The following is a 20,318-nucleotide window of genomic DNA, read 5'->3' as shown; positions in this document are numbered from 1 at the left end:
TGGATACTGGATCACAAGCTACCCTCCTGTCCAAAAAGGCCTTTCACCAACTAAACTCAGGAATGGTAGAAAGTCACCAAATTCCACTCATACCTCTTCCCGGACAACTCAAAAACTTCAATGTGAATGATATTTCTGTCGAAGGGACTGCAGATCTCGAGATACACATTGGGCATATTGGATACAAAATGAAGGATACTGACATGCTTCATCCTATCCGCACAACTATGAATCTGATCTCAAAACTCATGTTTAGAAAAATTAATTTATACATATCACACACATAAGACACTAAAATTCCCAACCTTAGTTTTAGTGTTTTATGTGTCTGATATGTAAAATAAATGAAAAAATGTATTTTTTAAATGTAGCAGAAATATGCTGTGTTCTGACCCAGTTGCAAAAAGCCATAGCAAAACTGTCCTTTCAGATGTCACTGTCGTGTAAGACCCGTGTGAACTTCTTAGGGCACAAATTCACCCCTGAGGGTCTCAGTCCCCAGGCGAAAAAGGTGAAAGCATTATTTAAATTGAAAGACCCTACTAATCTGCGAGAACTAAGAAGCCTCCTTGGACTCACTAATTAAAGTAGAAAGTTAATTAAAGACTATGCAGAAGTCACTCGACCCCTGGTCCATTTATTAAAGTCTGGGGTCATGTGGGAGTGGGGTCGGGAACAATCTGTGGCAGCAAAACAATCAAAGAGAAGCCTTTCCCAAGCACCTTGTTTGGCTTACCCCATAAATAACAAGGAATCCTTCTTGGAGACAGAGTTCTAAGATACTTGCTTAACAGCAGTGTTATACCAAAAGCAAGAAAAGGTCATCTTGTATGCGAGGAAGACTTTGTCCTCTGTGAAGGAAAAAATCAATGATTGAGAAAAGGCACTCCTGGCAATGGTGTGGGCATTGAAGAATTACCACACATACATCCAGGTGGCCCACATCAACTCCTCACCAACTCTTGCAATACTTACAAAGTGACTGGATCTGAACAGGGAATGTAAGTAATTCCAGTCCAGAATGACTTCTTGGTTTCTGTCCATACAATATTTTCCTGTAGAGGTAAGATAAAGCCAAGAAGAGTCATCTACCACAAGGACTCATGACTTGAATGACTGTGCTCGAGAAAACTGTCTTGAGGATGAAAGTTTAAGGACCAATGACAATATGGAGGCGTCCTTACTTTCCCGCACAAAGTTTATGATGAATACATGTGTCAGGAGATACCCACAGTTTATGTGGATGGGTGCCCCCAGTATGTTGACAAGCACGGGGGAAAAGAACTAGTGGCTGGCACTGGGAATGCCTAGGTGAATGATGCCCCTGATTCCCCTGATGGTTACAAAATAGGTCAGCGAAGTGGTCAGGTCGCTGAGTTGATGGCTGTACATCAAGCCATCCTCACCGTAGCACACCACCAACTCAAACAACTGGTCATAATTACTGACTCTGATTATGTCAGGAATGGGTTTGTGAAACACATGATTAACTGAAAAAATCGAGGCATGCTGTGTGCAAACAATAAACCGCTAAAGCAATGGAAATTAATCCAATCAATTGATGATCTGGTAACCATTAGAGAGATTGACCATCTATTGGAAAAAGATCAGAGGTCACTCCAAAATAGAGGGACCAGACAAATCTGAAATTGACTTGGCTCACCAGTTGGCCAAAACTGGAGTGATTCATTGGGATGTCATAGGAACTGAATCCCTGTTGGGGGAAATCCAGGTTGCTGCTGTCATCAGGTCCCAAACCCATACCAATAATGAACTCTCAACTGCCCAGTGGAGTAAAGAGATACCAGATGCAAATATGATTACTGCACAAAAAGATGACCCAATTATTGAAAAATTATATCAACATATTGACCCAGTGAATTTTCCTCTGACAGAATCCAATTATATCCGGGTGTTGATGAAGTTTAAAAAACATTTCTGAATCGAAGACGGTGTGTTGGTACCGAGATCCATATCTGGATGGTACCTACCTCATTCCAATGCCTGATATTAAGTCATGCTCATGACGCTGCCGGTCACAGGCGGTTTCATACCACACTAGAAATCTTGCACAAGGTTGGATATTGGCCACATATAGGCCAGGACATCGACATCTACTTAAAGGGGTATCTTGTGTGTGCGCAGTCTCAACCAAATTCTCTCACACACAGAGCTCCCCTACAGAAAAGGGAAATGAACTGCCTTGGTTGGATGTTCAAGTCGATTTCATTGGGCCAATATTTCACTCCTCCAGAGGAAACAAGTACATGTTTACCATGCTAGAGGAAACAAGTACATGTTTACCATGATATGCTTGTTTACCAAGTGGGTAGAGTGTCTTCTAGCCCTGAACTGAAAGGCAGAGACAGCTGTCACACTAATGATCAACCACATATTCTCTCATTTTGGACTCCCCAAGAGGATTGGGTCAGACAGAGGAAGCCATTTTACCATTGAGGTGATGACCAAGATGTGGGAGATACTAGGGGTAAAAAGAAAAATCCATATAGCCTACTGCCAAGCCTTGAGCAGAGAGTGAGAGGTACAATAAAACTATTGTGGCCATCTTGAAGAAGTTTGTGTCAGACTCTGGTCCAAGTTGGGACCTCTGACTACCGCTTGTCCTAATAGCCATCAGGTCCACACCATATTCTACAACAAAAATGTTTCCATTTCAGCTCATGACTGGACTAAAAATTGTACTATCTCAGCATCTGCTCTATAGAACTCAAGAGCAGACCCTGATCAACGCATCCACTACCAATGAGTACATTGAAAATTTAAGGAAACACCTTCAGTACACTTTTGCTTATACTCAGCAACATTTCGAAAAGTCGGCAGAAGGAATGAAAGCCTACTATGACTTAAAACCTACCAAGAAGGAGTATGAAGTAGGAGACACTGGCTACGTGTGCAATTTCCAAAGGAACCAGACCATGGAGCAGAAGATCCTCCTCTCTTGGCACAGTGCCTTTTAAATTGTCAATAAAATCTCACCTGTCGCCTACAAGATCTGCATCCCTTGGAGAACATAAAGAAGAGAAATGGGTTCATATCAATCAGATGAAAAGCTGTCACAGCAGACAGACTTTAGGACCGATTGAAGAGCCCAGTGAGGGTAGAGCCCCGGAACCATCTGAATAAAGAAAATAAAGGATGGAAACCTGGACAGAGAATATTGCACATTTACAGGGAGTATAGGAATTTATACTCACAAAAAATGTATACAAATAAAAAAATAAAAATGTAAGATGTGTAGAAATGTTCATGTAAGAGTAATAAATGTCAATGTGCTATGCACTGTTGTTTTGTATTTCAAGTTGTATGCCTATTTATCGGGGAAAGAAGTACTGTATAATATACTTAATCTCTCATTTACTCTCTGCAGACTGAATAGCTCCTTACCGTCACTGCTTGGAGGTAGGAGGTTAAAAAAAGGGAGGGTTTCATGACCAAACTCAGAATCTAAAAACAGTGGAGTGAAGACCAGTGTGCCACTCCCTCAGAGAGCAGACATGCTCCTACTTGGAAGTTCATGGAATGAGCCAAAGCAAAGATAAAACAAAAAACCCACTCTCCCTTCCTCTTTTCTATGGGTCACCCTTAGCACATTTCAATAAATCAAACTCAAATTATTGCCACTACAGAAAATCACCCTATCCATTTAAATTGAATTGTGTTGGTAACTGCCTGCCTTAATCCTTTCAATTAAATTGTGGGGAGGAGGGAAGCTGTGAAGATCGTTAGTGAATAGAATTGAAGTTCAATTAATTCCCGTATAGAAAATCATGGGATGAGTGTTGTTAGAGTTTGAAACTAACAAAGTTAATGCCCAGTGTGTTAGAGCCAGTACAGACAATAAAGTACTTGGGTGATTCTACCTTTCTGAAACCCCTGTCTTCTGTACAGAACGGGGGTGTCCATAATCCCAAAATAAGTAACCCTAAAACGCTGTCATCCAAGTGAATGTAGAGTGTTCAAAATGAGATTTCCTATTTATTTACTGGCATCCCAAAATGATTTTCCTATAGCCCTGCATTTTAGGCAAATACAAAGTCCAAACCAATTTTCACATTGAGTTCCTTTCTTAAACGTTGCCTTTCAAATAGAAAGCCCAAAAGATTTGTTTTCATTGTGTCTATTTCTCAAACCCTACCTTTTAATAAAAAGCCAAAACTATTCTGCTACTGTATTCCCTCTCCCTGTACCTTGCCTTCAAAATAAGGGGTCATATATAACTGATGCCTGGGTGGGGTTTGCTGGGAGAGAAGAACATTGGGATTACCCCAAGCGATCATGGGGGGGTTGTTTCAAATGTCATAATTGTAAATGTGCAAGAAATCCTCTGTGTGTGTTTTGATGTAACATCTCTACATTTTACGTGCATGTTGTAGTATCTGTAAATTCATTAGAAATACAAGTCAGTCAATTGCTGCACGTAATTTGATATTGTGATATTGGCGGCTGATGTTTTGGTTGTTTTATGGTTATTTGTCAAAGCTTGAATAAATATTTAATCTTACAATACACCGGCCTGTTTCCTAGCTCATTGGTGGTACAGAGGGTATTTGCTGGGGTGGTGGCCTCACTAAAGTTTAATCTGTATAAGTGCACTGGGCACGTGCCACCTTGCTTGGGGTGGAAAGGAACTCACTGAGTTGAGAGTGACCACGTAATAAATCATGACAAGGGCATGATCCAAGACCATGATAGAGGGAAATCAGCCACGCGATATGGCTGAATGCAGTGGACAGTACCCATATCAGGTCCACTGGGGCTTCCTAGGGAGGGGCCGAAGGTCATGCCTTGTAAAGTAAGAGAAAAGGACTTTCTATTGTACCAACATAATAACTTTTTATGGAAAACCATATAATACTATTCAGCAATACGTGGAAACAAGCCTATGTGATAGATCAAAATGTCCGAGTACAGGTATCTAATATACATTATTTATTAATGCAAAATGTTAAAACATCTGTTAGAAAAAAAAGGAGAAGACAGGCATGTCTTGTACACAAATCAAGCACAATTATGTGATATTTAACAAACATCTCTAAAACCATAAGAATAATAAGGTGTGTATTCAGCACGGAAACAGATGATGCATACAACATGCAATCAAAAGGATGGCATAATTGTTTCCATTAAAAGTTATGTATTTATTTTTTATAATTATTTTTTATTCAGAATTTGGTTTTACAATTAAAAACCTTAAACTTTTATCACAATGAGAAAGACACTTCTTCCTACCAGAAACAGAAAAATCACCTTGAAGGCAGAAAGTTAAATATCAACAAAAAAGAAATATAAAAAGAGAAGAAAGAAGAGAGAAAAGAGACGAGAGAGATGAGAAAAGAGAAGGAAAACAAAAACAACAACATTTTCCTAGTTCATCAAAAAAAGCACGATAGACATTAATACACTGCAAGAACAGGAAGGCATAGTTAATTCCAAAAGACCCACACCATCAGTTTGTCTTTCCAACTGAATTTTCTTTTCCTTTAGTGCGAAGGGCCTTCATACAACTTGACCTAATGTGCTGGCCTTTTCCTGTATACTTAGAAACTCTTCTTTCAAGTAGGCCAAAAGAGTCAGTGTCAGGGAAGGTCTTTCTCCATGTAGTAACAATGACCACCAGTCCTCTGTTGATCTTGTCCTGTTTTGAGCAAATAATTTACCCAACCATAGGCTTCTCTCTTGCATTAGACTAAAGGTCTCTCTCTGCTCTTCACATAATCTACACGAATAGTCTCTTACGGTTGTGGTTTTTCTTTCTTCCAATAGTTTTTTAGTGAGCATTAAGTTCATACGAAATCACATGAAATTCATTCTACGTTGAGGATATAGGAATCTTTTCAAATATTACCCCAGGTTTCCTCTTGCTATGTGTGCCTGATCTTTTTGACCATATAACTTTAGAGATCTTACCTTCTCTCTGGTGGAAATCCAATCTTGGTCCAGAAATTTTCTTTTGGTCTTATTCGGGAAATTCATTAAAGTTTCCTCCATCATGATCAATTCATCTAGAATCTTCAAACATGACGTTCTCCAGCTATTTACAACTTGGCCACTGCCCCCACCCACACCCCCACCACAACCCCACCAACACCCCAACCACACCCCCACACCCTTACTTACTTTGTGTCCCTGCGATGCCTGATCCCTTGCACTTCTGTGAGTGGGAACCGGCGCTGCAGGCTGCTTTTCTTTTTTTCTTTTTCTTTTTTTTTGGAGGTGGGGGGTGACTGCGGGGGGCACCCCCACAACCCCTGATCACAATATAGTGAGCAAGGGTGCAGGGGACAACCCCGCAGCCCCCAGCACTGAATGTGTGATTTGGTCGAACTTTTCAGCCGCTTGGAATTTTCAAACAACTGATATTTGGCATTCAGGATTTTAGGCTTTTAAGCTCGGTCATTTTGGCCATTTCCCTTCCCTGGACTTCGTATTTACAGGAACCCTGTTGTATTAGTTAATAATGAAGGTCATGCCTTGGGCACAGTGGCCACTAGGCCTGGCCATATTCCAGGCACTGTTGCCACCTCCGGTTAAATGGGGATGACTGGGGCAAAACCTAAAAGCTGTTTCTGGGGGTACATATCCTGCTGATAATGGGCATATTGGGTTGTTTGGGTGTGCTTCGGGTATAGCCAAAGGCCATGACCACTGGTTATATAGGGTGCCTTGGTTATGGCTGAAGGCCACGACTTATATAAAATTGTGCCTGTACCTGGACAGCATGTCAAGTAGCAAAGTTGTATAGCTCGGGGTGCCCATGGCCTGAAATGGGAAACGTGGCCATAGGATATAGTTGTAATATATTGCCAGTGGTCACATCGGGGGGCTTTAGGTGGTCCAGGATATGACTGAAAGCTATTCCCTTTTATTAAATCCATACTTAAACAATATGTGACCTGCGTACAGGCTTATGCTAAAAAGCCATGTCCTACTTTTGGGTTTTCCTACTTACATATTTAATTTCATTTTTTGCTCTGTTTTTTAAAAACAAGATGTTAACCGAATCACATAGAGAAATGGGGAAAGCAATTTACATGGCCTGTTTTAGCTATTTGAAAATGAGATACATTCAACTGTTAGCGGTGCATTCACACACGCCTAGGTTGCTGCGAATCACAAAGCAAATCAAACAGTGGAAGCTTTTATTTTAATAGAATAGAAAGTGTTTGTAAATGCAAAGGCACCAGCTGTAGCTGATGAGATTGAGTTATATTAGACATTAAAAGCATTGCACATATTTCATAACAAAGTACATGCCCTTGAAAAATTAACAGAGTTCTTTTTGGATGTCAATTGTATTTCTAATTTATAAAGATGCATATTCAGTGGAATGTGGCTTTTTAGCCTTTTTGAAAACTCAACTGCATATGGAGAAAAATACTAGGCCAACACCTGCACAATTCATGGTTAAGCCAGGGAAACATGTAATTGCCTACAGAACATTTCAATTAACTTTTGAGAATAGGCAATGCGATGTTCTAGGAGAAAAGGACAGCAGCAAACTTGAAACACTAAACTATGCTGTGAGCTGGCCAAGTTTTGTTCTGGGTAAGGTACCCAGTCATACACCATGATAATAACATGTCAATAATTTCCACTATCTTCTCAAGAAAACAATATTTAACCATGGAGGAAAGAATATCTGGATAGCCAACGAGATCACAGATAAGATTAGACAATGATACTGCAGATCAGGATTGGTTGGCAGGGAACTGGTGGGGTTTTAGATAAGACTTAATTCACCCGATAAAGTGAACACTAAATGGGGCGGTTAAACACGCTTCATTGCTTCCCAAAGCCAGGTCCACGCTCAAAAAATACACTGACAATAATAAAATAAAATAACTTCTTGAATGTCCTGTAGAGCAGGTTCCATGGAAGGCAGAGTTGCCAGCCAATGCTGTTCCACAGAGCCGAAGGGACTGGATGTGTTCAGTATTAAAGCAGCAGCTTCTAGCTTCTATACATTTTAAGCTTGCTTAATGTTAAATCATGTTAAATAATGCGGAACGTTAAATATTAGCACACACTCAAGTTATTGTGTAGAAGGGAAAGAGAGAGCTGCCCCTGATAACAGACACGGGGAGGGGCATAAGCTTTGGGTGACATATTCATCTGCCTGTCAACAGAAGTGAAATGAAAACATTATTTGGTGTTTGTGGCAATGCCTCCAACACTTCTACAGTTCTTCAATGTTCCACATGTAAGTCAATGGGATGTGCTTTGTGGCGGTTTGAAGCAAGATAAACATAATGTTTCCACAAAAGCAAGAGAAGAGTCTTTCCAATATCAACTAAGATGGCAGGGTAGTATATGTACTCCCTCTGTTGTCTTCTAACAAGAGGCAAATCTTCATCTGCATTTCACAGCTGATGTAATCGTGCATTGATCTCAATAAGAGTAACTACATGGGGCAAAACAGGCATTCCAGGGTCCATTTTCATCACTAACAGCATTTGGTTTTTAGGAAGGAATGTCACCCACTGGTGCATGTAGAGTCAATGGGGCAGTAGGATAAGACCTTGGCAGACAGAGGTCTGCAGGCAGTATCTGGCATTGCGCCCATGTCATTTCTCCTTCGCTCACCCCACTTAACGTATCACACTTGCCCCTTTTCACTATGCATTAGATGCATAAGCGTTTCTGTTTCAATCCCGAGGCAGTACATTTTTTCCCATTGCACACTGAGGCTTATATGCCAACACTTACAATGAAAAACATATATATATGAGGACTGGCATGAGGTGTTACACATTTGGAAAGGCTACTTGGCTGCTAGCTATGCAGTTTTTATTACACGATTTTCTGTCTAACCTTGTTTTAAAAAAAGTACTCTGGTGAAGCCATTCATTCACACATGATGCAAAGATCTCTACCTAGACACCATTCATCAAATCTATTTTTCTACAGTTTCTCTCTAGCACCCGTCGGCTCTCAACATTTTTAGTAAGGCATTGAAATCAATACATTCTTGTACCCTAATGACCAAAAGCAGTGCATTTTGTATGCCCTTAGTTGTTATAATATATATATTTCTTGTTATACGCCGTTGCACCCTCAGCCTTTATTTCTCTTGTCCTTTTGGTATGGCAAGGACATCCCAGGTACGAAGAACTCCTCTTCATCTACAGCGTCACATCTTTCTCACTACTGCAAATGTCAACACTTGCTATTCACCAGCTAGAGATTCAAAGAGCACATTGTACATTTAAAATGGTTTTATTTATTTTGAAGCTATTGAAACTAAAATCTATAAAATGTTGTACTCTGTATTGGGGTTAAAAGACCTGTTATGCTACATTGCAAATGACAGTGCTTCCCCCTTCAATATACTTATGATATTTTGTTTCCTAAAATGTGTTTTTTATGATGCTGGCAGCGGTGCACAGCGAAGCAAAATGGTGTGTAGATATGTTTTTCAAAGAGGCCTTATATTGTGAGTGAATTATTACACAAACCATGCTACACAATTTCTGTCAAGTTATACTAATTTTACTTTCCACAAAACGTGTTCTGTAATATTGTTCCCAACTATGTTTTGTCAAATATTCTGCATGAGTTCAATGGTTTGCAAACAAGGATTTCTAATCTGTATATGTGTCCATAACAGTGCGCTTGGGAGGGTTTAAGCCATCCCAAATTGAGGAAGTCAAAAGCTGAAGGCAGCACTCTGCATGAAGTATAGCCCAGGGCACCAATAGGAAAATGAGCTCTACAGCAAGAGCCTGTCAAAACTCTCACATATGGGAGCAAAGTGATTACGTTTGAGCAATCCATAATAGCAACAGGTATACACTGGCAGAAGATCCAGCCCTTCTCATATAAATATACCCTCATGAGAAAGCTTTAATAAAGATGCAAGTCCAAAGCAGTACAAAGTTACACACTTATCAGTTGTGAGAGTAGCACTGTAAAACGGGAGGGGGCTCCTTCAAATCATTAAATACAAGGGCACAAGTAAGTATTATCAAACTTAGTGATAGAATGAAACATGGAAAATGGGCTCTAAAAGCTTGCTTTTGCTTTAAACGTTTGTTAGCATTTTGTGCATGGCAAAAGGCTGATGTGGCTGGTGATTTAGTGCAGAATCTGCAACCCCAGTCACAGATTACAGCTCACAGTTTCCGCCAACGAATAATGAATACATGACCATTTTATGATATAAATCATTTATGAAATGCGATTTTGGAACTGAGCTGAAAAGAACCACAGTGGTTTCAAATTGCCTCTTAGAGCATTTTCCCTGAGAAATGGGTTAGAGTGTCCCTGATATGCAACATTTGTATAGCAGTATGTCTGTGGTTCAAGGCTCTGGTGGTGTCATGGTGGAAAGGCATTCACATGAGAGTCAGTGTGAGTCGACCAGGGCAGTTGATTAAAGTTCTGGTGGTCATCTCAAATATGTCAATGACTTTACTTTGTGCTGTGGTCATTGGGGATGGATTGCGACATCACAGGGGGTAAATGAGGGCGGTTTGGGAAGGTTTGTGGACACAATTATTGATTGCAATGCAGGATTTTCTATGAGGGTTCAAAGTGTTTAGTCCAATCAGATTTGTGTGAGGAGATTTTTTCATGTCACACAATTATGAATTACTTGTCCTGTATACAAGTTTTGGCAGTGCCTTTTCATGCAGTTCTGTTCTGCAATCTGTTTGAATTTGCTGTCCCAGTTGCATCTGGGCCCTGAATACAACTGTGTTACTTCTTGCACCAGCGTACACTCCTTTTTGACTACTTTTGTAATTGCTGGTGAGTTTTACGAGGCGAGCCCCAGCATTCCTCCAAAGAATAATTCTTCCAAATCACATGAAAGTCATTTGGTCGTTCCATAGCTTAGCCATAGATTCCGCTAAGCATTAACATGTCTCACACCTGCACTTTGTTAAACTAATCATCATCTGAATTGGGATGAAAGATTGAGTGGACCAAAAGAGGGCATACTAGATATTCAGAGAAACTAGATGGATAGATAGATAGATAGATAGATAGATAGATAGATAGATAGATAGACAGATAGATAGATAGATAGATATGCTTAGTAGATAGATACTAAATAGTGTGTGTTGGCTTCCCAAGATTGTTTGCTGTATCGACCAGATGTGATTGCCACTTGTTGACTAGCACGTCATCTGATTCTCTTGTATGAATTTGGCTATGCGTAGTTAAATTGATAGTACAAACCATGCTTCTTCATTGCAACATAGGAAGTAATTCTGTAACCTGAACCACTTGCAAACTACACCTTTACTTAGCTCAAGAGCCCTATACTTTGCACTCAATCCAGGTCTGTCACACTTACCACCACCTGCCAAACAAAGCCTTTTACCTGGAAGAACATTGTCCAATGATGCCTGCTCATCGGTATCAGGTAATAATGTCCCCATACATAATGTCCCCATACATTATGTCGCTGGGATAAAGCCATTGGCAACATTATATATGGGAATGGGTTGCAGGGTTGTCCCCTGCTCCCCTTGTAAAAATAAAATATAATTTGTGGGTTGCAAGGTTGTCCCCCGCATGTTCAATATAGTAATGCCTCTGCAAAAAATGTTGACTTTTTTGTCAGGAGACATTTTGCGGGGACATTATTATATGGAACCGCCTCATCCATTGGAAGGAAGAGGTATTTTATCTTTCATCTGAAGTAGGAGTACTTTGGCATCAAATGTAATCCAAAATAATTACAAAAAGTTGTTATTTTTGAAAATGTTTAATTGCTAAAGAAAGGTGCGCATTAACTTATCAGATTGCCCATTTCCAAGGAGTGGTTGAGTGGACCATAATAAATTATGCATGGAAAGTTGGAGACAGTTCAAGGGTTTTTAGTTTTTCTTAAACAAGTTTTAATATGCAAATGGTTTAGTCTAAATATGTGCAGATTGTTCAACATATTGATTATTAAATATATCACACTTGGCTGAAAAAAGTCCTGGGTTTGCCCACTAGCAATCAGTAGCACCTACTATTTAATACCAGCTCGTAATGAGGGCCTAAAGAAAACAACTTTATCTATTTGGCTCTCTCCTAGGATTTTCTAGAGATGCTGTATCCTAACACTGCCCATCATTGTCAATGTGGTTTGATGGGAAAAGAGCCAATCTCAGATACTCTGGTTCAGTCTCACTTTAGTTGCTCCCTTTCACTACTCTCCCTGTTCTTACTATCACCTTGTCCTTGTCTCGGCTCTAAATGATCTGGTGCAGCAGTCCGATAAGGCTGGAGTGGGGGCGCTGGTCCTATTAGATCTGCCTCCAGAATTTGACACTGTTGACCACTCCATCCTATTGGACCAGATCGCCCAAGCTGGCATTGCCAGCTCAGTGCTTGCATGGTTCTCTTCTTTTTCGTCTGATAGGAAACAAATACTCTCCATTTTTCCTTTTGGCTCTGTCCCTGTTACTCTTTCTTGTGAGGTCCCACAGGGTTCAGCTTTGTCTCCCATTCTCTTCAAATGTATACATGTAACCATTAGTGGACCTCATCCACTCCCACGGCTTCTGATGATACGCATATGTAGACGACACACAGATTCTAGTCCAACTGAATCTGTTGCATACTAATATGTCATCTCAGTTTAGGAGTTGTCTGGAGGCTGTGGGTTGTTGGATGGCCTCAAATTGGCTTCGACTGAATGGGGACAAGATGGAGCTCCTTGTGGTTGGTCCTCCATCTGCCACTGCCCTGTGGACCCCTTATTTCTGACCTTCTACATTTGGACCTCCTCCTACACCTTTGTCTGTTGTCATGGACCTGGGAGTTAAGTTGTCCTTCTCCCTCTCTATGGGGGCTCAAGTTGAAGCCACCTGTCAAGCAGGATATTTTCAGCTAAAAATGCTGCGGAAGGTCCTTCCCTTTCTCCCTAAGCATTTTCGTGCCCCGGTGGTTTCTTCTCATGTGAGCCGCCTTGATTACTGCAATTCATTACAAATGGCACAGCCCCTTTATCTAATGCAATGTCTACAGCAAGTTGAACATTTGGCAGATCGAGTTGCCACTGTGTCCCCCTATGGCACGCATGTCATGCCCATTTTGCGGACGATACATTGGCTCCCCGTGATCAAACACATTGAGTTTAAATCTCTCTGTGTGGTTCATCGGGCTCTATATGGCCAGGGAGCAGAAATCAAGAGTCAGATGTGCCATGCATGGCAAGAAGGTTGGATCGACGATGATGAGAGACTTTTTTTGATAAACCGCAATCCGATCTTACCAGCGTTCTATCTATTACCCAAAACCCACAAGGATGCCACAAACCCACCAGACCGACCAATAGTGGCCAGTATAGGATCCATCTTAGAGCCTCTATCTATCTATATTGATTTCTTCTTACGACCATTCATTGGACAAATGTGTTCCTATGTACAAGACACCACGTCAACCATAAAGAAATTGGACACCCTGTCTGTGGGCCACAATGACCTTCTGGTTACCCTGCACGTTGAATCGTTGTACACTAGTATCCCTCAACGTGAATGCATTGATGTTTTAGCCACCTACCTCGATCGAAAAACCAATATGGAACCACCAACTGCCTTCCTACTTGAATGTATCCGGATTGCCCTTACAGAGAACTACTTCATCTGTGAGAAAACTTTTTACCAACAGTGCCACGGCACCTCAATGGGAGCGACTTTTGCACCTGATATAGCGAATCTCTTTATGGATTCTATTGAAGACAAATCTATTTACAACACTAACAACCCATTCAAGGACCAGATAGGGTTCTGGGTTCACTACATCGATGATGTACTTATGACGTGGAAAGGCAACAAAGCTGAATTACAAGAATTCTTCGTATGGCTCAACAGCAAAGACACCTGTATTAAATTCACCATACAGTCAGACAAAATCTCCATCCCTTTTTTAGATCTAACGGTGTACAAAACAGCAACTAACACTCTGGCTACCACTCTCTATCGCAAACCTTCAGCTAAAAACACTCTTTTGGAATTCAAGAGTTTTCATCCTGCAGCCCTCAAAGACAATCTACCTTTTGGCCAGTTCTTACGCCTCAGGCATAATTGTACAACCCGGGAAGACTACGACACAACCAGTAAAGATCTCTCACTGCGTCTCAAGGAAAGAGGATATCCGAGCCACATCATTCGTCAAGCAAGGAAAAGAGCAAAAAACAGAAGTAGAGAATCTTGTCTCTCCCCTACACCACGGGATCAGTGTAAAGACAAAATGACCTGTGTCACCACTTTTACTCCCCTAAGTAACCAAATTAAGAAAAGTATTCTACACCACTGGAGTATTTTACACACAGAAACCTTCAAACCTCTCAAGCCTCGTTTCGCCTTCAAAAGAAGCAGAAATTTGAAGGACAGACTGGTCAACACCTATACTGAATCCACCAAACCCATTGAAAGACAGAACACCTTATGGAACCTACCTCCGGTGAAAGGCCATTACAGGTGCGGATCCTGCTCTGTTTGCTGACTAACCAAAGACATGAAATCCATCGAACTCAATGGCAAGTCTTGGTCTTTCAACACATTTACCAACTGTAAAAGCAAATGGACGGTATATGCCATACAATGCCCCTGCAAACTACTCTACATTGGCAAAAGTAAATGAGAGGTACGACAACGCATTTGCGAGCATCGCTCATGCATTAAGAACGGAATCCCAGATAAACCGATGGTAGCACATTTCCAAGAGAAAAAACACACACACAATGACATTTTTTGGTTCATTTTGCAAATGGCCAAAAATCCCTCTAGAGGAGGTGACAGAGATCTTACACTGCGAAAGTTGGAGCAACAATAGATATATCGCCTGAACTCAGTCAAGCAAGGCCTCAATGTTGCCATCGAATGGAGCCTATTTTTCAAATAATCATTTTTGCCCTATCCAGCCTATTTTTCTTGAGCTGTCACACCCCTAACCCACCTTTTCTAAATGAATCACTATTGGTATCAACAAGGATGTCTTTCCGAACCATGCATTTTGTGTGCCCTTCTCAAATATCTGACACGCCATAATAAACGTAGCACATCAATAGTCAACATCGTCCTGACCATGCCATGACCCGTGCCTACAATGTGTACTTTATTCTATCTCTTTTCCACTGAATGTCATGTGGTTGTTGTCACCAATGTAAACTATGAACAAGTTCCACTGTATCTGTATCGACAAAGATGCTGTTTGCCAAAATATGGACTATGTGCCTTTTTCTCAATACCTAATACACCACCATAGACGCAGTACATGACCAGTCAATACCAATTAGATTCCACCATGACCTGTGTCTACAACTTGTATTTCAGTCTTTTACCTTTCTAATTTAATGTCATGGGATGTTTTGTCACAAATGTACGTTTTTGGCACAGATGTAATTCATGAGCTGCTTTGATGCACTGCACATAGTGCACTGACATGACTCCCCCAGTCTCTTACGAGATGCTTGCCCAACCCTGTCCTCAGCGCGCATGCGTTTCTCTTTCCAAGATAGCGTTCCTAACCACACAAGCACATCTGGAGCTCTCTCAGCGTTCATCGCGCATGCGTTCCAAGATAGTGTTCCTAGCCGCACACGCGCATTCAGAGTTCTCTCAGCGCTCCAATGCACGCATGCGCACACTACGATACTTTCCCTTCATTTCACTCCGAGATAGCCACAGCTCCCCACCGCGTACAAGCAGGACCGCTGGAGTTTCATTCTTCAGTCATTAGGTACGTTTTTTAACTTAGACTGGCAACGCTTCAATTTAGCCTGTTTGGTGCACTCTAGTTATCTTGTCATTTAATCACAACCGCCGCGATTTTCACGACGCCAGCATTTTGTCTAATTCAACAGCTAGCATGTGTCATGATATACAACACATCACTGATGGCCGTTTTAAATCATCCATCACGTTCCATCCATGGCTTTAATCACTTTAGAATCACAATTCTGGCAGCAATCCTCCATCCACGACTCCCCCCCCCCTTTTCACAATATCACAACTCGCATAGCACTTTAGTATGCAATTCATTTTGCCGCCTCAGGTAAAAACCTCAGCTAGCGAGGTTTTTAATCCCTTTCAGCTCCAATAACCACCCTTCCTTTTCACAATATCACAATTCGCATAACACAATTTTATACAGGCATCACTCAAATCACCTTGCCGCCTCAGTTCAAAACCTTACCTAACCAGGTTTTTTCATTTTTCCAGTGCCTACATCTTCCCGGTCACTGTTTACAACGACTCTTGGTTTCCAGCTTTACACCTGGAACCAGAACATACCTTCAATTAAGGTATACCTCTTCTAAAAATGAACACTATACTGTAAATCTAATTTACATTAAGGTAACTAATTGTTACCCATTTCTTCCTGTAGACCCAGGCTACAGCTGCTCGCCTAGTCTAACCGCTGATACTTCAAGGTAGGCCATGATCACGCAGGTTTTTGTGGTCCCCCCTTTTCAAAATACACTATCTAAAGACTCTCTATCCTTTTTAGAAACCCCTCTCCCAATTGAACCACGTCCTGATGAAAGTCCGGACCCTTCACCAAACAACACCTCTACGCTCAAGTGAAGGTTGACTCCATCCCGGACTGGAAACATATTCTTGTGTCGACAACAAATACTACTATTTGTCTAAGTAGTACTGAATTCTTTCGCACAATATGTTACTAACCTCCACCTATTTTGAACTGTGATTTTTAAAAAAACTTCAACTCCGTGTTGAGGTTTTGGCTCAAGCAAACTGTTTCTATACCTATTGTTTTTTAGTTATTCTTAGAAGTCTGTAATAATCCTTTGAACAAATCTATTTACCTTTAAATCTTTTCTTGTGACCCTGTTTTTAGCCAGCATCTACACACTGGCTACCTGCCCCTCTTAGCCTACCTCCTACACACGGTTAGAATAGGGGTAGCCTATGACTCTTCTCTTCCTACAATCGCACTATACCTGCCGCATTGTTTATTCACTTCCCCAATAGCCGGCAGGCTACTAGCCGGCCTATGAAGTAAGGCCTAGGAAAGAAGGCCTGTGCTGACGGAACTGACAGAGCACCACAGAAGGCAGAGGCCATGATTCTCTCTGCACTTGAACTGCCTTGCAAATACTACATGGGTGAGTCCAGCCCATGCTCGCCACAGTGTAGATAACTACAACCTTTATCACGAAAATCTGCTTATAGACTACCAACTAACATCTTGTTATTACATCTTCACTTGCTGCGTTATGGACACTGATAACAAATTGCCTATCTATGCCTAATTTAGCACATTCATTGGTGACTGTGACCACCACGCTTAGCTTTCACACATTAGCATGTGCAAATATGTGTGCCCCACATGATTAGCACATGTATGACATCCATAACCCGTTGTCTGTCCATTGTTATTGAAATCCTGCATATACAAATCGCCTTTATTGATTATCAATACTATTGCCTATAGTTGTATCTGGCTCATTAATGCTGCCAGCCTTTACCTATATTACCTAGCATTACTACAATGTTAATTTTACTATAAGTATACCCTGCTACCCTAGAGATCCTTTAACTCAATTGCAACTGCCTATGCACTGTTCACGCTTCTGTTTAGTTTGATCAGCCCATTGACTTAACCTAGTTTGTACCAGCGTGCATGGCTGTATTTCTCATTTGGTCCATGTTTACAATGCTTATTATCTTCCTTCACCTGACTGCCCTTAGGTTGATAACATCCCCCCCTAGATATGCCTTCTGAAATCCCCAAAGGTACTCTTACACTGGACGTGACCTCCCTAACCATGGAACAGACCTTAGGAAAGGAACTTATTCCTAAACTTATTATAACTAACATTCCATGTGATCTTACACAAAGGAACTCTAAGCTACGCTGGAGATTACCAAAGTTATACGAACTGCCTGCTAGATACCTTACTACCAGTGCTCATAATAGGAATCATCACAAGGATGCGGCTAAATGAAATTACTCCTCTGTAAATAGTACTACCAACTATAAAGATAAAACAGACAAACACTACAAACGACATACCAAACGATCCAAACACAATAAATCTGCCTTACCCAGCCCCACCCTTAAGGGAGCACTTATTAATGCCAGGTCATTAATAGCCCATGCCACATAAATTGCCGACATCATAGAAATAAGTAACTACGACTTCTTAGCCATTACCGAATCTTGGTTACGCCAAGCAGCCAGCCTAAATTCTCGCTGTGTCTACCAATGACACCATTTTCAGGGAAGACAGAACTAATTCCCGTGGAGGAGGCTTAGCACTCGTAGCCAAAACTGATTTGTCAATCAGAATAGAAACACCCCTGCACACCAAATCTCGTGAGTCCCTAACTGTCAAGCTTCTAACTTCCAACTCCCAAACCATTAACATTCACCTTATCTATAGGCCACCAGGACCCATTAGTTCTTTCGAAGAGGACATCTCTACGATACTCTCTGATAATCTACAAAATACATCTTAAGCCATACTATTAGGAGACCTGAACCTGGGCTTCAATGATCCCAAAGACACACAAGCCACAAATATTACCAATGTCCTATTGGAGCTTGGCTATACCCAAAGAGTGACACAGCCTACCCATGAGAAAGGCCGAACACTTGACTGGGCGGCGGACCATAAATGCAACACAACTATTACCTCTATCAGTCCACAAGCTGGGACAAACCATGCTCTTATAGCCTTTTCTATAGACATTAAAATCCCCCAACCGCAACAGAACAGTATAGCACCTCCAACGCTAACAAGGAACAAAAAAACATAACCACAGACAGGTTATTACCGCTAATTCTACCTACCCTAAACCCACTGCCTGTCACGACCCTCGCCCAAAACCCCCTCTGGCAAACCCATTGGCCAGGTGGAGTCAGGACTCGGGCCTCTAGAGCCTGGCATCCTCTTCAAAAGCCCCCATGGGGCCCGTCCTGGCACCTATGGCACCAGGCTCATACACCATGAAAAACAATGTGCTTGGGAACTACTTTATTGTATTGTCAGCCAACATGGAGGCATCCACATAGCTTGGTTCCTAAGAACTAAGCTATGCGGTCTAGTGTTTTGGGTGTGGTAGCCTAGGGACTACTTTACCTGGACTATTTTGTTGGGGCTATTTAAACCACACCCGAGCAAGACAACGCGCTTTGCCTTACTTTGCAGCTTGCAACGTGACACTCACCGTGTCCAGCTATTCCCTCGAACCTCGGAGAAGCAGAACCTGCAAGGAGATAAAAGGAACATCATTAGCAGCAGCATCTTACCTGCAGTCTTCATCTTTAAACACTCGCAGCTACTAAGAACAGCTTCCTCGAATCTGCACACTTCCCGGACAGAACGACTTGAAAGAGGAAGAAAGAGGCAACATTAAAGAAAGCAGTAGAGACATTTACAAATTACGAACTGTTCAAAAGGTTTACCTGGCTGGTCGCCTCTCGGCTGGCACCACTCCGGACTTTCCACTCGCGCTGAAGTACACCGCGTCCTACAAGGAAGGAAAACACAGGTTAGCAAAGGCAAGACTTTGCAGCGCTGCGCATAGCACTTACTTACCGCATCATAGCGCTCTTAATGCGCCATCATTTACCAGCGGGGCTCAACCAAACCAGTTCGCTGTGCTGAAGCTCCGCATACCTAAGGAAGAAAAAAAGAGACATTTTAAACAAAAAAAGGCATGCAGGATAGCAACAAAACTAAAGAACAGCAATAAGACCTACCTGAACAATATCAAATGGGCTGGCGTCAGTGAAGTAACTGGACCGCACTCACCCATGAAAGACAACACGCCCCTGCAAAGAAGGCAGGACGGAGAGCACGCCTAATTCTACCACAAGGTGAGGAGAGGGCGCCAGAGGGACTGAAATCATATGGGGTGGAGGGAGGATACTTACCCCAGTCGGTCAGTCTTGAACACAGTCCTGCTGTATTTTCAGGCAGAACCTTCACCGCAGACCACATCAGGGCAAAGCTGAGAAGCATACCAGCGAGTAACCCAGCTGAGCATAACAGAACGCAAAGCCTACAATAACAAATCCACCTGGGCGCCATGGAGACATCAGAAATGGACCAATTGGCCCAATTACTAGGAGAGCTTCGTGCTGAGGTTCATTCTGCCCGTCAAGAGACTAATGCCCTCCGGAGAGACCTAATAGTGACCAAAGAACGCACTGAAGAGATTAGCAGGCAATACTTGAAATCACAGGCCGGACAGCCGCCTCTTCCTGGAAGTAATCCAACGATGCAAAACCCCGCCATACCACCCACTTCGGTACAGATCATGTTACCTGGAACAGTGCCCCTGGCACCACCAGAAAGGTTCTCAGGCGACCCACGGAAGTAT

Source organism: Ambystoma mexicanum, chromosome 1q, assembly GCF_040938575.1.
Source record: "Ambystoma mexicanum isolate Mex_15411 chromosome 1q, UKY_AmexF1_1, whole genome shotgun sequence".
NCBI lineage: Eukaryota > Metazoa > Chordata > Amphibia > Caudata > Ambystomatidae > Ambystoma > Ambystoma mexicanum.
Note: the sequence above shows the minus strand (reverse complement) of the source record.